Source organism: Pinus tabuliformis, chromosome 3_1 (assembly GCF_031772625.1).
Source record: "Pinus tabuliformis cultivar Carrire ecotype Pingquan chromosome 3_1, CPIR1, whole genome shotgun sequence".
Lineage (NCBI taxonomy): Eukaryota > Viridiplantae > Streptophyta > Pinopsida > Pinales > Pinaceae > Pinus > Pinus tabuliformis.
In genome coordinates, this window is record NC_142301.1 from 556,636,794 (window position 1) to 556,656,764 (window position 19,971).

Below are 19,971 nucleotides of genomic sequence, written 5' to 3' on the forward strand. Positions count from 1 at the left end.
TTAAACTAGTTAGGAACTTAGGATCCCAAAGGGTCTCTGTTAGAATTCCAAGAAACTCTCCTAGGTTGTAGCTCGGAGATGCCTGGTAACATATAAATTCAACTTATTTGTTGCAATGGATGAATGGAAGGAATGATGCTTGTCCAAGCCAGATAACCACTTCTACTTTGTTTCACTCCAGACATGCGTGAACACCACCAAACTACAAGGCTTTAGACCACCAACTACTCACAGTTTAGAGATAAGGTGAATATGGAGAATACTAACCACACCAGCAGATGCACAAGACCATGTGATGGCCGGCTGAAACCAATAAAGAAGCCTATAGATCTAATTTACTAATGCATAGATAGGATGAAAACTCTCTGGAATTGGATAAACAAAAACCTGAATAGCTTATTCAATGATACATTCAACAATCTAACACATAGATAGGATGATAGCTCTCTAGTGCTAAACTTCAAAGACCAAGAATACAGCATATTAGGCACAGCTTAGAATAGAGGAAATTGGAAAGTGAGTAGTTAATAGCAAAAGAAGCTTGTATTAGCTGAAAATGAAGATGAGACATTGCAAGTGACAAAATATCTATAGTCTTCAGAAGTTGAACCTTACATAAAAACATCAACCATCAACCCTAATTACATCTTGTTTCTGGGTATTTATAGATTTACATTACAAGGGCTCTTAGCCATTTAGGTATGGAGGGGTCATAATTGACCACCAACTGCATTTAACTACCTGATGGAGTCTCTGACTGTGTTTTCTTGTTTCGGTGGATGAATCTGATCTTTTGAGGTGTTGTGTTGTCCTCTTAGGCAGTTGCAATGTTTGTACCAGTGAGGTTCCATAACTGATAAATGCAGTCACAGGGTCGTGCTCTATCCCTTTATCCCTTGGCCATTCCTTTTGTTAAATATGGTTGTCAGGGTTTGTCAGTCGCTGATAATAGCAAGCTGATCACCTTCCTCCTTCGGGCAAACAGAGTAGTGGAGGACGTGGGGTGCATGGGCAAACAGACGATCGGGATGAGAGGAAATGGGAATCGTCAGATTAGGAAAATGGATGGCGGAGATGGCTCGGCGAAGGATATCAGCCGAGGTGGGAGTGGGTTGAATTTGGGCCATTGGATCTGCAGCAGATAGATCGAACGGTGATCTAGCGGTGGAGCTGTGTGGTAGTTATCAGGTGGGGCAGATAGGTTAGGAGGTAAAAGGACAGGGCGTGTAATCCCACTTAGTGATCGACACGTACGGCGGATGAGAGAGAGAAACCACTCTCATTGCGCGCTAACGTTTGATCGGGTTACACGTGCGGGGAGAGTGAAAGCTGTCGAATCTTTTTAGAGGTGATCAGATGGTTGGGAAATGAGCGCGCAGGTTTCTTTATTGGGTGCGACAAGAGCCATTGGATCGGCGAGAGGAAATCAATGGTGAGGAAATGATGAAAGGCCTTTAGCGAGCATGCGAGGGCATATGGGATGGTTTTATGAGGGTTTGGGCTTTGCGCTTGGGGCTAAAGCTAAAAGGGGTTTATGTCGGGTTTAGAGGAAAAACAGAGGAAATGGAGGTGAAGGAGAGTAAGCGGAGCAAAGGAAAAAGGGGAAAATGACCACTGTGGGCTTTCCTTTGAGCATAACCAATCCAACCAAGCTTATCTCTGACCTTCAAAAACCATAGTTATATAGCAGAGCTAACACTGGCTCCTTCTGGGGATGAGATCCTCCCTGTGAGGTCTCAAGAACTGTAGACCAATGCCTTTCGTTCAAAACAAGATCAAAAACATTGCCTAGTGTTCCATTGGGCATGGAGTCTAATTAAGTCTATACTAAAACCTGGTGAAAATAACATATTTACGGCATTAAGGTTCGAAGACATTAAACAACCGAAATTTTCAAAAATCGCCCATCAACTGGGCCATCAAAAACTGTCTCTCCTTCCACACTTTGTAGCATGAAATTGTTGTTCCCCTAGATCTGAGTGATGACAAAAGGTCTGGTACATAGAGCATCGAACTTCCCATGGTTACCTTTCTTCTCCTTCAGTGCATCCCACTTAAGAACCAAGTGTCCAACTGGAAAGCTGTCTATCTTTGCCTTTCTGTCAAAGGCTTCCTTGATTCTCTTTTGATGTATTGCAGACCTTTCAACCAACTGATCTCTAATTTGATGCACTTCAGCCAGGTCACTAATCCTCCTTGCCATGTCATCTTCTTCATTCTTCTCATCCTGCAAGAACTTTGCAATAGGGAGGGTTAACTGAATTGGGAATACAGCCTCAGTGCCATATACTAGTTTAAATGGAGAATTCCTTGTGGATCTCTTGGTAGTCACTCTGTCAGCCCACAATGCATACTTCAGCTTGGAATCCTAGTTCCTTTTATTGTCCTCCAGCAGCTTTTTAATTATCCTTATCAGGCTCTTGTTGGAGGATTCTGCTAAGCCATTGCCTTGAGGGTAGTATGAGGTGGAATGAAATAGCTTAATGCCCATTGAGTCACACATATCCACCAACTCTTTTTCCCTGAAGGCTACTGCATTGTCTGTAACTAATTTGTCTGGACAACCAAACCTAGTGAAAATGTTTTCTGTCAAGAATTTCATGACAACATGGTGATCAACTTTCCTAGTAGGGATGGCCTCAATCAATTTAGTGAAGTAACCGATGGCTACTAAGATCCATCTGCGCTAGAAACTAGAATGTGGATTAATTTCCCTAATGAAATCTAAACCCCACGGCTGAAAAATACTGTTGGCATGTATTGGCTTTAAGGGCAGGGATTTCAACTACTGTTTTCCTTCGAATCTCTGGCACCTGTCACAGGATTTTACAAATGAAAAGACATCAGAAAATAAGGTGGGCCAATAATACCCAGCTCTGAGGATCTTGTGGGCTATGGTTTTCCAGTAGTGATGTCCTCCACAGATGCTGGAATGGAACTGATACATGACCTCCATTGATTGTTCTTTGTCCAGACACCTCAAAAGGATTCCAGATGGATCCCTCCAATACAACAGATTTTGATGAATGCAATACTTGGCTACTCTGAGCTTCATAGTTCTAACTCGGCTTGAACTTAAGCCTAGAGGGACCTCTAGCTTCAACAAAAAATGGGCTATGGTAGAGCACCATTCACAAGAAGCTAGATTTTCTGCCAAAGACTAGTTCTATCCTGGTTCAACTATTTCTTCCCCTATCTATCTATCATCTAAGCTTGTGCTTATCAAATTCATGTCCAACATCTTGCAATTTTCTTCACCCATTAGCTTGGCAAGGCCCTGGCCTCTGACAAACTGGGTGGGGTTCAATTCTATGTTGAATTCAATAATGTTTGCAATCCATTTTTCCCTTCTTCCATCAACATTCGGCTGCGTTAGGACATCTTTTACTAAAGCATAGGGCACATATGCAATTACCTTGGAATGAAGAATGTATAATCTGAAAGCCTTTAAAGATTTGATAAGAGAATATGCCTATTTCTCAATAATAGCATACCTTAGTTTAGCATCCCTTAATGTTTTGCTGAATAATGCCACTGGATACTCTGAACCCTCATCATTTTTTTGCAATAAAACCGCTGCAAGGGTGTCACCTGAGGCAAATGTAAATATATGGAACTCCTTGCTGTAGTCTGGGCTGATTAAAGTGGGAGCTTCCATAATGGCTCCCTTGATGGCCTTGAAAGATCTTCTTGCTGCATCAGTCCATTAGATCTCTGATTCCCTTTTTAGCATGGAGGTGATGTGCTTTACCAGTTCTGCAAAATTAGGAACAAACCTCCTTACGAAATTTATTTTTCCCAGAAAGGATTGGATGTCATTTTTTGATCTTGGTATAGACAAGGTCTGAGTTGCTTTCACTCTTTTTGGGTCAATTATGACACCTGTAGCAGAAACAATGTGTCCTAACAGCTGGCCCTCTTCTAAAGCAAATTGAGACATTTTAGGATTGACTGATATCCCAAACCTCCTGCACTTCAGGAACACTTTCTTCAGGTGCCACAAATGATCTTGATGGCTGCTGGAGTATACTGTTATATCATCTAGGTAGATAATGACAAATTTATCCTTCTCTCTTACAAATGCTATATCCATAGATCTCTGAAAGGTGGCTACAACATTCATCAGCCCAAAAGGCATCTTGGAATACATAAAAGTGCCCCAAGGAGTGGTGAATGCAGTCTTTTCTTGTTCATCTGGATATACAGCAACTTGATTATACCCTAAAAATCCATCCAGGAAAGACATCACTTTGGCTCCTGAGACTTTCTGCAACAAATGCTACATCTTGGGTAGAGGATAATTATCTTTCTTAGAGCTTTTTTTGAGGTTCCTAAAATCAACACACAGCTTGATTTCTCCACTTTTCTTCCTCACCACCACCAAATTCGCTACCCACTTTGAATATCTCAGAGGGACTATGATTTTGGTAGCCAACAACTTCTTGATTTCTTTTTCAATCAAGGGAAGGAGTAGAGGATTTATGGGCCTCAGTTTTTGCTTGAAAGGGATGGTGTCTTTCTCTAAGGGGATCTTATGCTAGATGATATTTTTGTCATAAGTTTTAGGTCGCTATATTCCCAGGCAAAGACATTAGCAAATTGCTTCATTAAGGTGTAGTATTCAGAACTTTGGGTAGCAGACAAATGAGTGGATAGCTTTATATACTTTGGATGGTCTGGACTCCCAATGTTATGCCTATGGAATACAGATTGATCTTCTTTTTGGGAAATCTTATGAGGCACATCATTCTAGTCAAACAACTTCTCTAAAGGCACTAGCCCTTTAGGTATATGATTTCTAGGTAATTGGACAATGCTATCTTAGCCTATTTTGTTCTTCAGTTGAGGCTGGGGACGTTCTTCGAAGGCTTCATTCTCTTGGTCAGCTTTCATTTCAGAGAATTGATAAATTACTTGCAGAAACCTATTTACTTCATCATCATCCTCAAAGACTTTCTAGTGCTGGACATTATCAGGCAAGTATGGTCTATCCTTGATTTCGACATCATAAACCAACCTGGGAGGCATGGGAGGGATGAACATGCTAGCAGACATGGCAAGGGAATCAACAAGCTGATTTTTGACTCTAAGGATGTATGAGATACAAAAACTATCAAAAGAATCTTTGAGTCTCCATACCTCATCTCTGTATGCTTTTAGCCTTGGGTGCCTTACTTGGAACGTTTTGTTCACTTGATGAATGATGAGATCAACATCTCCAAACACATTTATGTCTCTGATTCCCATGTCTTTAGCAGCGTTTAGGCCCAATATCAGAGCCTCATACTATGCTATATTGTTGGTGACCTTAAAAGTCAGCTTAAAAGACAGATGTGTGCTTTCTTGTTTTGGAGATACTAGCACCACTCCTACTCCTGCAGTTTCTCTTGAACAGGCTCCATCAAAGAACATGTCCCAAGCATGTGTTCCTTCCTCTTCCATGGCCTGGCTTGCTGGTTTCTTAAGCTGCACCAGGGCCTTGTGAGATTATTCAATTTGGAGAATGCATGCCCCAAAGTCAGTGTCCACAGCATAAATGGGATGATTAGAGGGATTCTTCTCATCACTGATGATATAGGCTAGTTGGGCTTCCCTGTATAGCCTTCTGCTTTCTCCTCCAAGAATTGGTACAATGGCATAAGATAAGTCATTCTATAATGTCCTACCCAACCTCTTAATCCACCCTCTAGAGAGTAGCATACCAAACTTAGGGGGAACATCTGCTACCACAATGTCCATCATCATGCTCTTCATGGGAAGCTAAGCTAGGGTGATAGATAAATGTTTGATCAACCCCAGACATTTCACCTTTCTTGAATCAAAGGATAATAAATCCTGATATGGTCTGGTGATATCAAGGCCTAACTCTTCCATGACAGCTTTGGGCATTAGATTATGACTGGCCCATGTGTCCAGTAGATAGTTGTGGAGGATTTTGTCATGAATGGTCAATGAGACATAAAATGATGGAGAAGTATTATTAGCAGGTTCAGTCATTGGGCTAAGCACAACTACAAGTTTGTCATCTTGTAAATTCACATAGTCAGTGGAGGCTTGTGTGGCTTTCAGCTCAAGGGCATCCAGGATAGGCTTCCTAAAGGTCTCACTCTTTACAAGTTATATCAGAGGCACAAATATTTTTAGTTTCTGAACTTCTAATTCAAAACTGAAAGGGGAAGGGGACTTGTCAGGACCTCTTACCTCTTGAGCTGGCGCTTTGAGGATGACTGGTTCAACTGCTGGTCTCTTATGTTTGCTGCTCTGCTACTTTCTAGGGACAGTAGCTCTTTGGGCAGGGTTCTCTTTGACACTACTTGATCTTGACCTCAAGTTATATCTTTGTTGGTCTTCAGTCTGTAGAATAGCTTCTCTATCCCACTCTTGACTGTTCTGGTCCTTGAGTAATGATTCTTCGTAAGCAGCCAATGTCAAAAAGGCAACACTGCCCTTGTCTTCCATGTAATGAGTCTCATCCTCTTCCTCGAACTATTCTTCCTCCATGAATACCTTTTGGAAAGGAGCCTTAACCATTTTTTCTTCACTGGCCTCTTTTCCTCTTTGAATGATCTGCAACTGATCATTTGCTCTTCTGAATGGATTTGGATTTCTAGGAGCAAATGTATTAGGAAGCCTTGCTTTGCTAGAACTCTGCTCAACCTTCAGTTTGGAGATTTCAGAAGCCAATGACTCTATCATTTTAGTCATTTTATCTAATTTAGGCTCTAAAGATGAAGCAGAGGAAGAAGAAGCCTCACCTCTCTGCCTCCTTCTATCAGCATGGCCTTTGAGCTTCTCTACAACCATGATATTTGATTCTAATTCTAAGGCTGCATCTTGCATTTCAGCCAGAGTGGTACATCTTTTTTCTCTTAATAGCAAGCAAAAGTCAGAGTCAAAGGCATTGACATAGGTGAGTTTGGCAGAGGTGGGGGTAGGCTTTACTTCAATTGGTATCTTACTATACATAGGATTGAATCTTTTATTAAAATCAGACAAGGATTCCCCATTTTCCCTCTTGAGGTTGCCAAACTCAGTATGATAGTATTACAGGTCTTTATTATCTCCCCAATGCTTCAAGAACACATTTTCTAAGGCCTCACTGTCTGCTATAGACCTATGGGTCCGTTCTCTAAACCACTTTCTAGCCTCTCCATCTAGGCTTTGGGCAAAAACCCTCATCCACACATCATCTTCACTGATATCGAGGTTATCAACATAACTATAAAAAGATTCAAGGGGTTCTTCAACTGTTACTCCCTCTGTACCAGTGAACTTAGGCATGTATTTTTGATATTCTCCTGCAGGCATGGCATTCAAAGGAACATGTAGGACTAGGGGTCCATACCTAGCAGCTATGATCCTTTCCATTTTGGTAGGTGCTTGTGGGCTTGCCATGACTGGGGTAGATGGAAGGATACTGGAAGTTTGGAAGGTAGGGAGTTGAGAAATGAATGACAGAGCTAAAGGTAACTGATGGACTATAGGGGAGGTTTTCTTTGGACTGAGACCCAAAGGGGAACTTATTGAACAAGGAGCTTTATGAAACTCTAGAAATATTTCTTCACTGATAATGCTAGGCTCTATATTCTCAACATGTGCATGCTTAGCTACAATCCTTTCTCGTAGAGATACATAAGATTGTTTAGGCTTACCTGATCCTGATGCTCATTTTTGTGATATCCTACTTTGCTTGAAGATCTTCTCAGGGTCAAGCACTAGGTTAGCTGGTGATTTATGAGGATTCCTTCGAGTATGCCTCACAAACTGAGCCAAAACTGTGATGTGGAGTCGCCAAAGGTTGGTCCTCTAGTAGAGTCACCAGATAGATGATTACAACCAAAAATGTGTCCAGACTTTGTCTATCATCAAAGTTGGATCTGTGTCGTTCTCCCAGGAAAGCTGAGCTTCAATCTCCTCTCCCCGACAATGGTACCAATTATGTTAGAATTCCAAGAAACTCTCCTAGGTTGTAGCTCGGAGATGCCTCGTAACATATAAATTCAACTTATTTGTTGCAATGGATCAATGGAAGGAATGATGCTTGTCTAAGCCAGATAACCACTTCTACTTTGTTTCACTCCAAACATGCGTGAACACCCCCAGACTACAAGGCTTTAGACCACCAACTACTAACAGTTTAGAGATAAGGTGAATATGGATAATACTAACCACACTAGCAGATGCACAAGACCATGTGATGGCTGGCTGCAACCAGTAAATAAGCCTATAAATCTAATCTACTAGTGCACAGACAGGATGACAGCTCTCTGGCACTAGATAAACTGAAACTTGAATAACTTATTCAATGATACATTCAACAATCTAACACATAGATAGGATGATAGCTCTCTAGTGCTAAACTTCAAAGACCAAGAATACAGCATATCAGGCACAGCTTAGAATAGAGGAAAATGCAAAGTGAGCAGTTAACAGCAAAAGAAGCTTGTATTAGCTGAAAATGGAGACGAGACGCTACAAGTGAAAAAATATCTACAGTCTCCAGAAGTTGAACCTTACATAAAAATATCAACCATCAAACATGATTACATCTTGTTTCTAGGTATTTATATATTTACATTACAAGGGCTCTTAGCCATTTAGGTATGGAGGGGTCATAATTGATCACCAACTGTATTTAAGTGCCTGATGGAGTCTCTGATTGTGTTTTCTTGTTTTGGTGGATGAATCTGATCTTTTCAGGTGTTGTGCTATCCTCTTAGGTAGTTGGAGTGTTCGTACCAGTGAGGTTTCATAACTGATAAATGCAGTCAAAGGGTCATGCTCTATCCCTTTCTCCCCTCGCCATTCCTTCTGTTTAATATGGTTGTTGGGGTCTGTCAGTCACTGTTAATGGCAAGCTGGTCACTCTCCTGCTTCGGGCAAATGGAGTAGTGGAGGACATGGGGTGCATGGGCACACAGATGGTCGGGATGAGAGAGAAGGGGAACCGTCAGATCAGGAAAATGGACGGTGGAGATGGCTTGGCAGAGGATAGCGGGCAAGGTGGGAGTGGGTTGAATTTGGGCCGTTGGATCTGCAGCGGATAGATTGAACGGTGATCAGGTGGTGGAGTTGCGCGATAGTTATCGTGTGGGGTGGATAGGTTAGGTGGTAAACGGTATTGATCGCACCGCCTTCAGGCATAGAGCGATAAAAGGGTGGGGGCGTTCGATCCCACTTAGCAATTGACACGTAGCATCAGATGAGAGAAAGAAATTGCTCTCATCACGCACTAACATTCGATCAGGTTACGGGCGTGGGGAGAGCGAAAGCTGTTGGATCTTTTCGGAGGTGATCGGACGGTTGGGAAATGAGAACGCAGGTTTCTTTATCGGGCGCGACAAGAGGAAATCAATGGTTGGGAAATGATGAAAGGCCTTTAGCGAGCACGTAAGGGTGCATGGGATGGTTTTATGATGGTTTGGGCTTTGTGCTTGGGGCTAAAGCTAAAAGGGGTTTATGTCGGGTTTAGAGGAAAAACAGAGGAAACAGAGGTGAAGGAGAGTAAGCGGAGCAAAGGAAAAAGGGGAAAATGACCGCTATGGGCTTTCATTTGAGCATAATCAATCCAACCAAACTTATCTATGACCTTCAAAAACCATAGTTATATAGCAAAGCTAACAGTCTCTATCATGGGAGACTCTGAGTTGGTTATTAAACAAATTAATGTTGTATATATGACTAAAGATCCTAGATTAAGTTTTTATAAAGGAACAATTATAGAAATAATGAAAACTTTCTTAGAAACTAAGCTTGCAATCATTCCAAGGAAACACAATATGCAGGCTCATAGTTTAGTAGGGTTTGCTAGCACTTGTAAGCTACCATTTCAACCTAATCATCAATACACTGCTGAGTTCAGGCACAGACCTGCTATCCCAGATAACTTGAAAAACTGGCAAGTATTTGCTAATGATAAACAGATAAATAATTTCTTAACCTTAGAAGAGGAATTTGTAAATAGCAATATAGATACTGACATTACAATAGACCTAGATTGTGAGAATAAAATAGAATTTAATGAAATAGAAAGTAAAAAGATAGATAGATTCCATCCCACTAAATTCACAAAATCAGATGTGGAAAACCTAAAGGAAATTGATATTGATGAGATAATTGATGAAGACACTAATTTAATTAATCTCAAAGATAACTTTTCACCCAAAGGATTAACCCCTTTAGAAGACTTGTTTGACTCAAATGATGTCCCTAGAGAGCCAAAAATGGAACCCTTGAATCTGATATAGAGGAGTGTAATATAGGCACCAAGGAAGATCCAAAATTTATCAAACTTTCAAAATCATGACCTTCAACTGAGAGAGGAAAGTACATTGAGTTATTAAAAGAATTCCAAGATGTCTTTGCTTGGATTTATGAGGACCTCAAGTCCTATGACACCAGCATAATACAACACACAATCCCTATAAAAGAAAACTAGAAACCTTACAGAAAAAAGCTTAGAAGGATCAATCCCATTTTACTACCTTCTATTGAAAAGGAAATTTGAAGAATGTATGAGGCCAAGATATAGCACCAACCATATTTTCTGACTGGGTTTCAAATTTGGTTCCTACAAGAAAGAAAACTGGAGAGATCAGGCTTTGTGTAGATCTCAGAAATCTTAATAAAGTCTCACTTAAAGACAATTACCCCCTCCCTAAAATGGATCACATCTTACAAAGGGTAGTTGGGTCAACCAGGATCTCATTATTGGATGGGTTTTCTGGTTACAATTAGATCTTAGTTCACCCAGATGACCAAGCCAAAACTGCCTTCACCACTCCTTGGGGCACATTCATGTATGTGAAGATGCCTTTTGGATTAAAGAATGTAGGAGCCACTTTCCAAAGAGCTATGGACATAGCTTTTGCCAAGGAGATTCATGACTTCCTAGTAATATACTTAGATGACATCACTGTATTCTCAAAATCTGATAATCAACACTTAGATCATCTAAGGCAAGTTTTCATTAAATGCAGGAAGTATGGAATTTCTTTAAACCCCAAGAAATCTTTATTTGGGTTAGAAGAGGGAAAGTTATTAGGTCATATCATCTCAAAAGATGGTATTCAAATAGACCCTGCAAGAATTGAAGCCATCTTATAGATACAACATCCTAGGAACATCAAGGAATTACAAGCCTTTTTAGGGAAAATTAACTTTCTTAGGAGATTTATTTCTAATCTAGCAGAATTAATTAGATCACTAAATAACATGTTGAAAAAAGATTCAACCATAAAATGGACTGTTGAAGCCAAGCAATCCTTTGAAGACATCAAGCTAGCTTTAACTAAAACACCAGTTCTGATTAGTCCAAAATTTGATAGAGATTTCATTCTATTTTCCTTTGCTTCAGAACATACAATTGCTACAGTCTTACTGCAGAAGAATGATCAGGGTTATGAACAACCTATTTCCTTTTTTAGCAAAGCCCTGAGGGATGCCCCTTTAAAATACAACATAATGGAAAAACAAGCTTTTTCCCTAGTCAAAGCTATTAAAGATTTCAGGGTTTACATTTTATATTCCCATATAGTAGCCTATGTCCCTAACTCAGTAGTCAAGGACATCCTAACTCAGGAAGGTCCAGATGGAAAGAGAGGGAAGTGGATAGCTACCATTTTGGAATATGACTTGGAAATCAAACCAACAAAGTTAATCAAAGGCCAAGGTTTAGCCAAGCTCATGGCTGAATCGAACTGTCAGGCCCTAGACATAAATTTTATTGCAGAAATGGATAATGAAGAGGAGATGGCGACTCCACCAATCAGCCAGGCCTTTACTGAATCACCATGGTATGCTGATATCTTATATGTTTTACTAAATCTACAAGCTCCTCCTGAATTATCTAGGACCAAAAGTAGGTTTTTAAAAATGAAATCTTTAAAGTTTTGCATCATAGATAATGCTTTGTTTTGGAGGAATCATGAAGGTATCCTTCTTAACTATTTATTGAAAGAAGAAGCTGACACAGTGTTACAAGAGTTTCATGCAGGTGAATGTGGAAGACATGTTTATTAGAAAACCATAGCTGACAAAATCCTTAGAGCCGGTTTCTATTGGCCTCCTTTGTTTTCTGATGTACAAAAATATGTCACCTCATGTCATAAATGTCTAATCTTTGAAGCAAGGAAAAGGATTTTACCTCTACCCTTAAAACCAATCTCTGCTAGAGCACCTTTTCGACAATGGGGTTTAGACTTCATTGGTGAAATCCACCCACCCTCCTCTACCCAACACAAATATATCCTTACTGCCACAGACTATTTTACTAAATGGATAGAGGCCATACCAATAAGGCAAGTCACTGACTCAGTTATCATAACCTTCCTTGAGGCCAACATCCTATCAAGATTTGGATGCCCAACCAAAATCATCATTGATAACACAACAGCTTTCAAATCCAAGAAAATGATTGATTTTTGTAATAAGTATCATATAACCTTAGGCCATTCTACATCTTATTGCCCTCAAGGAAATGGACTAGCAAAGTCCTCAAACAAAAGTTTGGTAAATATCATCAAAAATATGTTAGAGGATAACAAGAAGACATGGAATAAAAGGCTAGTAAATGCCTTGTGGGTAGACAGGTTAACCACAAAGAAATCAATTGGTACCTCTCTTTACCAGTTAGTGTATGGAATGGAGGTTGTCTTTCCTTCCTCTTTGGGAACACCATTGATGAAACTACTCCAAGAATTGCAGGTTGAGACAAATGACATCCAAAGAATAATCAACCAGACAATTCACTTACAGCAAACCAGGGAAGAAGTGTACGTCAAATCTCAGGTTGTGCAAGAAAGGATCAAGAAGATTTTTTACGGAAGAACCAAGGCTGAGAATTTCTACCATGGGGATAAAGTCTTGAAATGGGACTCAAGGAGGGAAGACAAAGTTAAACATGGGAAGTTTGATTTCCTATGGAAAGGCCCATATGTCATTTATTCTTTCAGGGGTAACAATGCTTTCTTCCTAAGAGAAATGGATCGCACAGGAGCAGAAGGTGGACCAATAAATGGTCGAATGCTCAAACACTATATTGAACCTAGTTACTAATTCCACTTAGCACTTGTACATACTTTACTTTTCAAATGTCTAGATTTGATTGGATGGTGAATTTTTGAAGTTGAAGCCTAGAGAGAAGGCCCTAAGCTTTAAAGATTTTACTGTCATAAATAGTAATAATGCAGAAGCATAAAGGAAAATGTTGTAGGGTGATATCACAGCAATTCAGAAGGCTACTGATCTACAAAGTTCTTGACATTTCACTAGGAAATGCCACCCCCAAGTGGAGCCACTGTTAGGTTCTTATACCAATAGGAGTTATAATTTTGAATGACTAAGATTGTAACTTGTAATATTGTACATACCTTTTCTTGTGAAAATGTTTTCCATATTCAAAAAATTAAAAAATGTAAAGAGGGTATGTCCTAAAAGAATAATCAAAGGACAAAAAACAACAAAAAAGTCAAAAAAGATCAAAAAATATGAACCCCAAGGAAATAAAATACCATGAAAGTGAGCAAGTCATAATGCCACTCCTAGTTTACTTTTATGTAGAATAAATGATTGTGTACAACTTGTAATCTTTCCCACAATCCATGATAGTCAAAATATTTAAACTTGACTAGTTCATGTTTTCAATTCTATGTATATAGATAGAGAATAAAGATCTGACCAAATAGTGTAAACTTGTTAGATAATTAGATAGGTAGAGTTAATAAAAGGAGCTCAATTGTTTAATCTGAGCCCTTGGATGTAATAAGGTTAGATTTAGTTAGATTTCTATTGTAAAGAAAATAAAAATGTTTATAAGGGTTTTCTAGCTTAAATGCACCCTAACAAAGAGAAATAAAAATGGTAGGATGAGTAGATGGGTAAGTAGAAAAAAGGTTGCAGAAATTATGATGATTGGTTAGACCAAAAAGCATATTTATCATTCTCATCATAAAAAGTTCCAAATGTAAATGAGTAATTGAGCATGCATAAGTTTAAAAACTCAATTAATTAACCTCCCCCATTCACTTCACCGCTTTATTTTACTAATTTCCCACAAATAAAGTTCAAAGTACCAAAACCTTTAAGTCAAAGAGGCTCAAAGAATTTCTCTGACTTTTGGAGGGACTAGACCCTCGGCTCAATGAATAATAGGCAATAAGTACTAAAATCCCTTCACAAAAATTCATCCCCCCTTTAGTTCATTCATCCCCCTTCATTTCTGCTCATTTCCCTAAAAAATCCCTTTTCCTAAGGTTTAAACACTATTTTCCTAGGAAAAGTAATTACCCCCATATAAAACCCCTTTTTCCCAAAAACCCACAAAAACACTTTAGCCTAAGTTATAATGCATGTATGCAAAAAGAAAACAAATCACAAAAAATACATTATGCTTAGCGCAATTTCATTTTCACCATTTCCATATTAACTTCTAACTTATATATATATTAATTCCCATTAATACCCTTTCCCGTATGTATATATTAAATGCCTTACATTAATATCCCTAGACCTAGTTTTAACTATAAAACTACAAATTTCACCCAAACCCCGACAAAGTTCATTAATTGATCAAATCGCAATTACATTAAGTAATCCCTCTGCTAATGATCCAAGTGTCTTAACCCTGCCTTAATTTGTCATTTAATCAAAAACTGTCATGCTTAATCACCTGCCGGGCCCCTCCATTAGCCTCCATGCAACTGCCCCACCCGATCACCGTATGATCGCCTCCCATCACATCTAACAACCATTATCCATATTAGGCGGGCCCGACGTCCGAACAATACCCACCCGATAAAGATGTTTTCTGCTGGGCCCCCAATGCTACGTGTCATTCAACATATGGAATTGGGCGGCCTCCCCCCAATACCACCGAGCACCCAAAAGCGGTGCGATGGAAACCATTTACCACCCACCTACTACACGACAAAATAGTCACTATTCACCCGTACCCACCAAAATTTGACTTTCGTGCATAAACCCAAAATCCCCAAAATCATTTGTTTTTATTGTTTTTTCAACTGTTAACCTCCATGCACGCACCTGTGAATCTTGAAGCCACCAACCTATGTCCAAGTGCACTTTAAAGACACCACAGAGCACCCATTTTTCCTTCCAGCCTACACAAAACCTTTCGATCATTCGCAATTTCCAGTCGCCCTATTCACAGCCCGTTTTTCTCAAATTCCAGGTATTTAAGCCATAATTCACTGGAAAACCTTGTCAAATTCTGAACCAGTTACTCAATTTCTTAAATAAAGTGAACAATTAATTGAAGGAAACTTAAAATACTACTCTGGATGGAACCACCATTGCCCTAAAAGACTGAAAATCACTTCCCCCACTCTCAAATCCACAAGAACTGAGAATGTCTGCCCCGATTTCCATGATGTTAGACCAATTTCCACTCCTCATCTAGACATAGACCACCTCCCCCTGGCCGATAAGGATTTTTAGATAAAGGACACCTCTATCCTAGAATCCCCACTCAAATTATACTGTCGATATAGAGACCTATTCCTAAATCATGCTGATAAAATTGGACTTTGGGAATCCAACTTGCCCAAGTACCAATTCCCTCAAGTGCACATTTTCCCTGAAATTATCCACTACTGCCATGCAAACTATATCCCCAGTCTAATAGCAGTGATGTCCCCTAACCAGATTGTACTTTTCACCATCACTATTGAATCTATCAATGAGATGCTACAACTTCAACCAGGACAAAACCTAACCCCTCTATCAATTGGTAATTTGTTAGACCAATTCCACAATCTCACCACTGCTAAACTGGCTGAGATGTTCCAAACCTTCATCAAGGAGGAAAAGCACATCCCAAGAGATCCTCATCCATATGTGGCTACCATATTTTCCCCATTTGATCAGAACATTGTAGCAATGGTATCTAGAGTCATAGGTTATACCACCAGTGAGTAGATAGATGAAATCATCCTAGCTATCATGTCTATTTTCACTCCAGGACAACCCCCTGCTGTTATCTATGATTATGCCAAGTTTATAGCCGATAGAATGCATGACCAATTCCTTAGAATGAGTAATGAGCAAGTATTCAAATACTCCTCTGTCTTGTACCACCTTTTCTTATATTTTCAAGCAGATAAGTTCCCATTTACTCTCTAGAAACTTGACACAAATGGTCAACCTAGATTAGTAATTTTCTGGACTCCATTGATACACAAATATCACTCCCCATACTCATATTCTGACTTCATTGACCTATTTGTGTATCCAGTTGTGACAATGTTGATAGGAAGCCCTCCTCCAAGAATAAGTGCAGACATAAAAAGAATCCTGCAATTGTCAAAACAGTCCAAGGTAGGTGATTGGTACTTGTACCAAAACCATACTGAAATCAGGATCTATGGATGCATGTTACCACCATACAAGCTCCCCAAATACCTCCCAATGAGGTTATTTTCTTTAGAGAATTACAGGCAGATGATCAGTGGTGATGAAATAAATTTTGTTTATGCCAAGAAGGCTAACTTCAAAATCAAAGACTAATTAGGCCCCTTTATTTTTAATTTAAGGGAAGCAGGCCATGAAGCTGATGTGATATTACAAAACATGAAGTTCCAAAGGAGTTTTTCCTGGAGGTATGACCCTTTGGATTTTATCACTGAGAAGAGACAAAAGGTCAAGCTGGGACCTTTCTTCCATCACCCCATTCCTAAGATTGAAGCCTTTGCAAATCAATCAGAATGGGTAGAAGGGGCCTTAGTAGATGAGGACAACACCGAAGTAGACATTGAAAATGCACTCATTGACTTAGAGAAATAGCTTGATGAGGGTTATTTCCTGCAGGTTCCAGGAGAATCACAAATATAAGGAGAATCACAGGGGCCAGGAGATTCATAGGTACAAGAAGAGTCACAAGTGCAAGAAGAATCAGAAGTACCAGACCTATCAGAGGTGCCAGAACCAACATATATACTAGAGCAAATAGATAGACCTAAGGCCACAATGAGCACCCCTCCATTCTTACAAACTCCTCTAAATGAGGAAAGAAACCTCAAAAGAAACAGGGAAGGGGACACTACATCACAAGCCTATGCGAAAACAAGCCAAGCTAGGAGACAAAGAGTAAATCGTGTCTCTGAATAGGAATATCCAGAGGAGACAGTTGAGGTTACAAGTACAGAAAGAGATGGAAGTATGGTGGCCACTCCATCTAGAGGTATACTAGAACCTTCCACATCATAGAATCAGATGGTGGAAAGAGAAAAAAGTGTTGAAGTATCCTCTTTCAGAATGCCAGTAGACAGAAACCAAGATATAAAGAAGAGATACAAAGAAATAAAGGTTAGGAATGAGAGGCTGAAAGCCCAAACATATGCACAGTATCTAAATATGACCCCTACCAACCAAACAAGGCTCATGTCAGCCTTTGATCTCAAAGAGGGGGAAATGCAAATGACGTTAATCAAACCAACCACTCAGCAACCAAGAACATCATCATATTTCAAAACAGTGGACTTTGAAGTATTGGCAAGGGATATTCATCCCATTGACCAGATTGAGCTGCAAAAGTAGACAGGGGAGATGATATACTCCAGCTTGATAGGGAAAGCAATTGCTGCCCACCAAATGAAAAACTATCTGAATAACCTATCAGCACAGCTCCAGTTGGAGAAGGCCTTCTCACAGGCCAAGGATACCAGAATCAAGTCCTTAGAGGACTTAGTCATAGAGTTGGGACACAATCCCAAAGATGTAAAGGCCACAGAAAAGTTAATAAAGAATAAGAATGATGATATAGCTACACTGAAGAAGAAGCTCAAAATTCCTCAGTTGCATCATCCACAAACCATGGAGGTCCTGGAAGCCCAAAAAGGACATGAAGAGCTTATGGTCTTAGTCCTAAAGCTAAATGATCAGCCCAAAAAAACCGAGAAAGAATTGGACATTTTGATTCAGTCCAATTAGAGTGGCATGGCAACCACTTAAAGGACTACCATTCCCATAGTATGAACAATAGTTCCTTCAACAATGGCAGAATCATTGGCACCTATAGCTCCACCAGCCACAACACTGCCAATTACAACTGAGTCTACTATAGCAGCAGGCACATCAATTGAGAAAATAGTAGAACTGATAAAAGTCGTGGAGGAGATGTCAATATAGGCAATTAAGCTCAAAAAGTTAAAATAAAAAATGGAAAGTTTAGAAACTGACTGTAAACTTGCCCAAATCTAGCAAAGAGAAGAGACACAGGCCCAAAGGATGGGTGATAAAATCAAATTCCTAGAGAAAGATTTAGCATTGCAGAAACCATTAGGATAGATCAAGGAGATGCTCTGGGCCAATATCATTGACTCTATCAATGATATTTGGCCATCAATACAGTTAATATTTGAGCAGACAGAATTAGTGAAAATAGCCACTGAAGCTATTGGAAAAGTAAAGGAAGAGCTGGGAGACAAACCAGAGGATGCTAATAGACTCATCCACTTTTTGAACAGTAAAAACAGGTATGAGCTCCATGAGCTTGACATAGAGGATAGGACTGAAGCCATCCTGAAAATTAAGAAGGTTCTTTCCAAAAGAAACCTCATGCTGATCCTAGAAGAGAAGTGCCACACTATGCAAGTAGCCATTGACAAGTTTATGGCTAACTTTCAAATTTTGAGGAAAAGAGGCCTTCCCAGTCCTATGGTCATCAACGACAAACTTATGACCCAACTGGACTGTGGTGAGAGGTTAAGAAGATTGGCAAAGGAACAAGCAAGTACATGAGCTATTAAATCCTTACCAGCAGGCAAAGTATTGTATGATACATTGGAGAACCTATTTTTCTTAGAACATGACGTGAAACATTTGTTTCTCACCAAGCCCGATTTTGCAAAGTACACAGAGGTAGATGAAATTTATAGAAGAATGTTGAAGGTGAAGTTACCTGAGGTAGAATGGTGGGAGAAAATGACAGATTTACTATAAAAAATTTTACATTTTAAAGTTACCACAGTAAATCTGAAGGTAGCCAAATGAAACAGGTGAAAACAACATCAACAAAGTCAAAGGGTAACAGAGTCAAAGAGTATCAGTGAAAGGTCAATCTAAAGAAGATTCCAGTGTAGAAATACCTCAACTACCAACCAGCTAAAAGGGCTCACAACTCAAACTGAAAAAGCCAACAACACCACTATAAAAGGGACAGCATGATGCAATTTTACATCTGTCTCTATCTTCATGCTTGAAGATATTTTCATTCCCTAGATTAAAGATGAGATTGTTATAAGCTATTTTGTAATTATTTTTTGTATAAATGCTTCACATTTCGAAGTATGTAGGGTGGATTCAAAGACATTTCTGTAGAATTTTTCTCTCAAATCAAAATTCCATTGTGTCAATGACTGGATTAGCTTGCTGAACCAAGGAATAAAGATTAAATATTTTATAGGATCCCTGTGTGAAGCGAATAACAAATAAGTATCATCTCTTGTTTAAATGTTGTGTTTTCTTATGTTTTCCATAAATATTTTATGTATCTCTAAATTCTAAAAGTTATAACATGGAATGATGTTTCCGAAATTGCTTGAATGCACTTTGTCTAAACTATTATACTTTATTAATTTTTTCTTCATTTATCTAAGTTAAGGAATTCTTCATTGCTCCTTAGTTTAGGTAACCTCCTGTGATCTATAGCAAAGGATTCATCATTTCCCTTTGTTCATGATTATCCCCTATTCCTCATTTTGATCCCGGTCTAAGGATTCTTAAGTGCCCTTTCACCCTGGTTAGAACCTATTCATCCTTTTGGCCTAAAGATTTGCCTTTTGCTTGGCTAACTTGCTCTATAGACATTCCCTTTAATGATCTGGTCCAGTTCTTCTATCCTCTTGTTGACTCCATAGCCCAATGGCTTGAAGACCCTGCTCTATCCATCTATTCCAAGAATTCCACCGCCCAACCTCAAATTCAAAACCATACAGAACTTTAATAACTAGCGTA

The 19,971-nt window shown here is 39.4% G+C and overlaps 1 pseudogene; it reads right to left on the reverse strand.

Moving 5' to 3' along the window:
- Nucleotides 1-19,971, reverse strand: part of LOC149188210 (uncharacterized) — a 41,625-nt pseudogene that overhangs the window by 17,195 nt on the left and 4,459 nt on the right.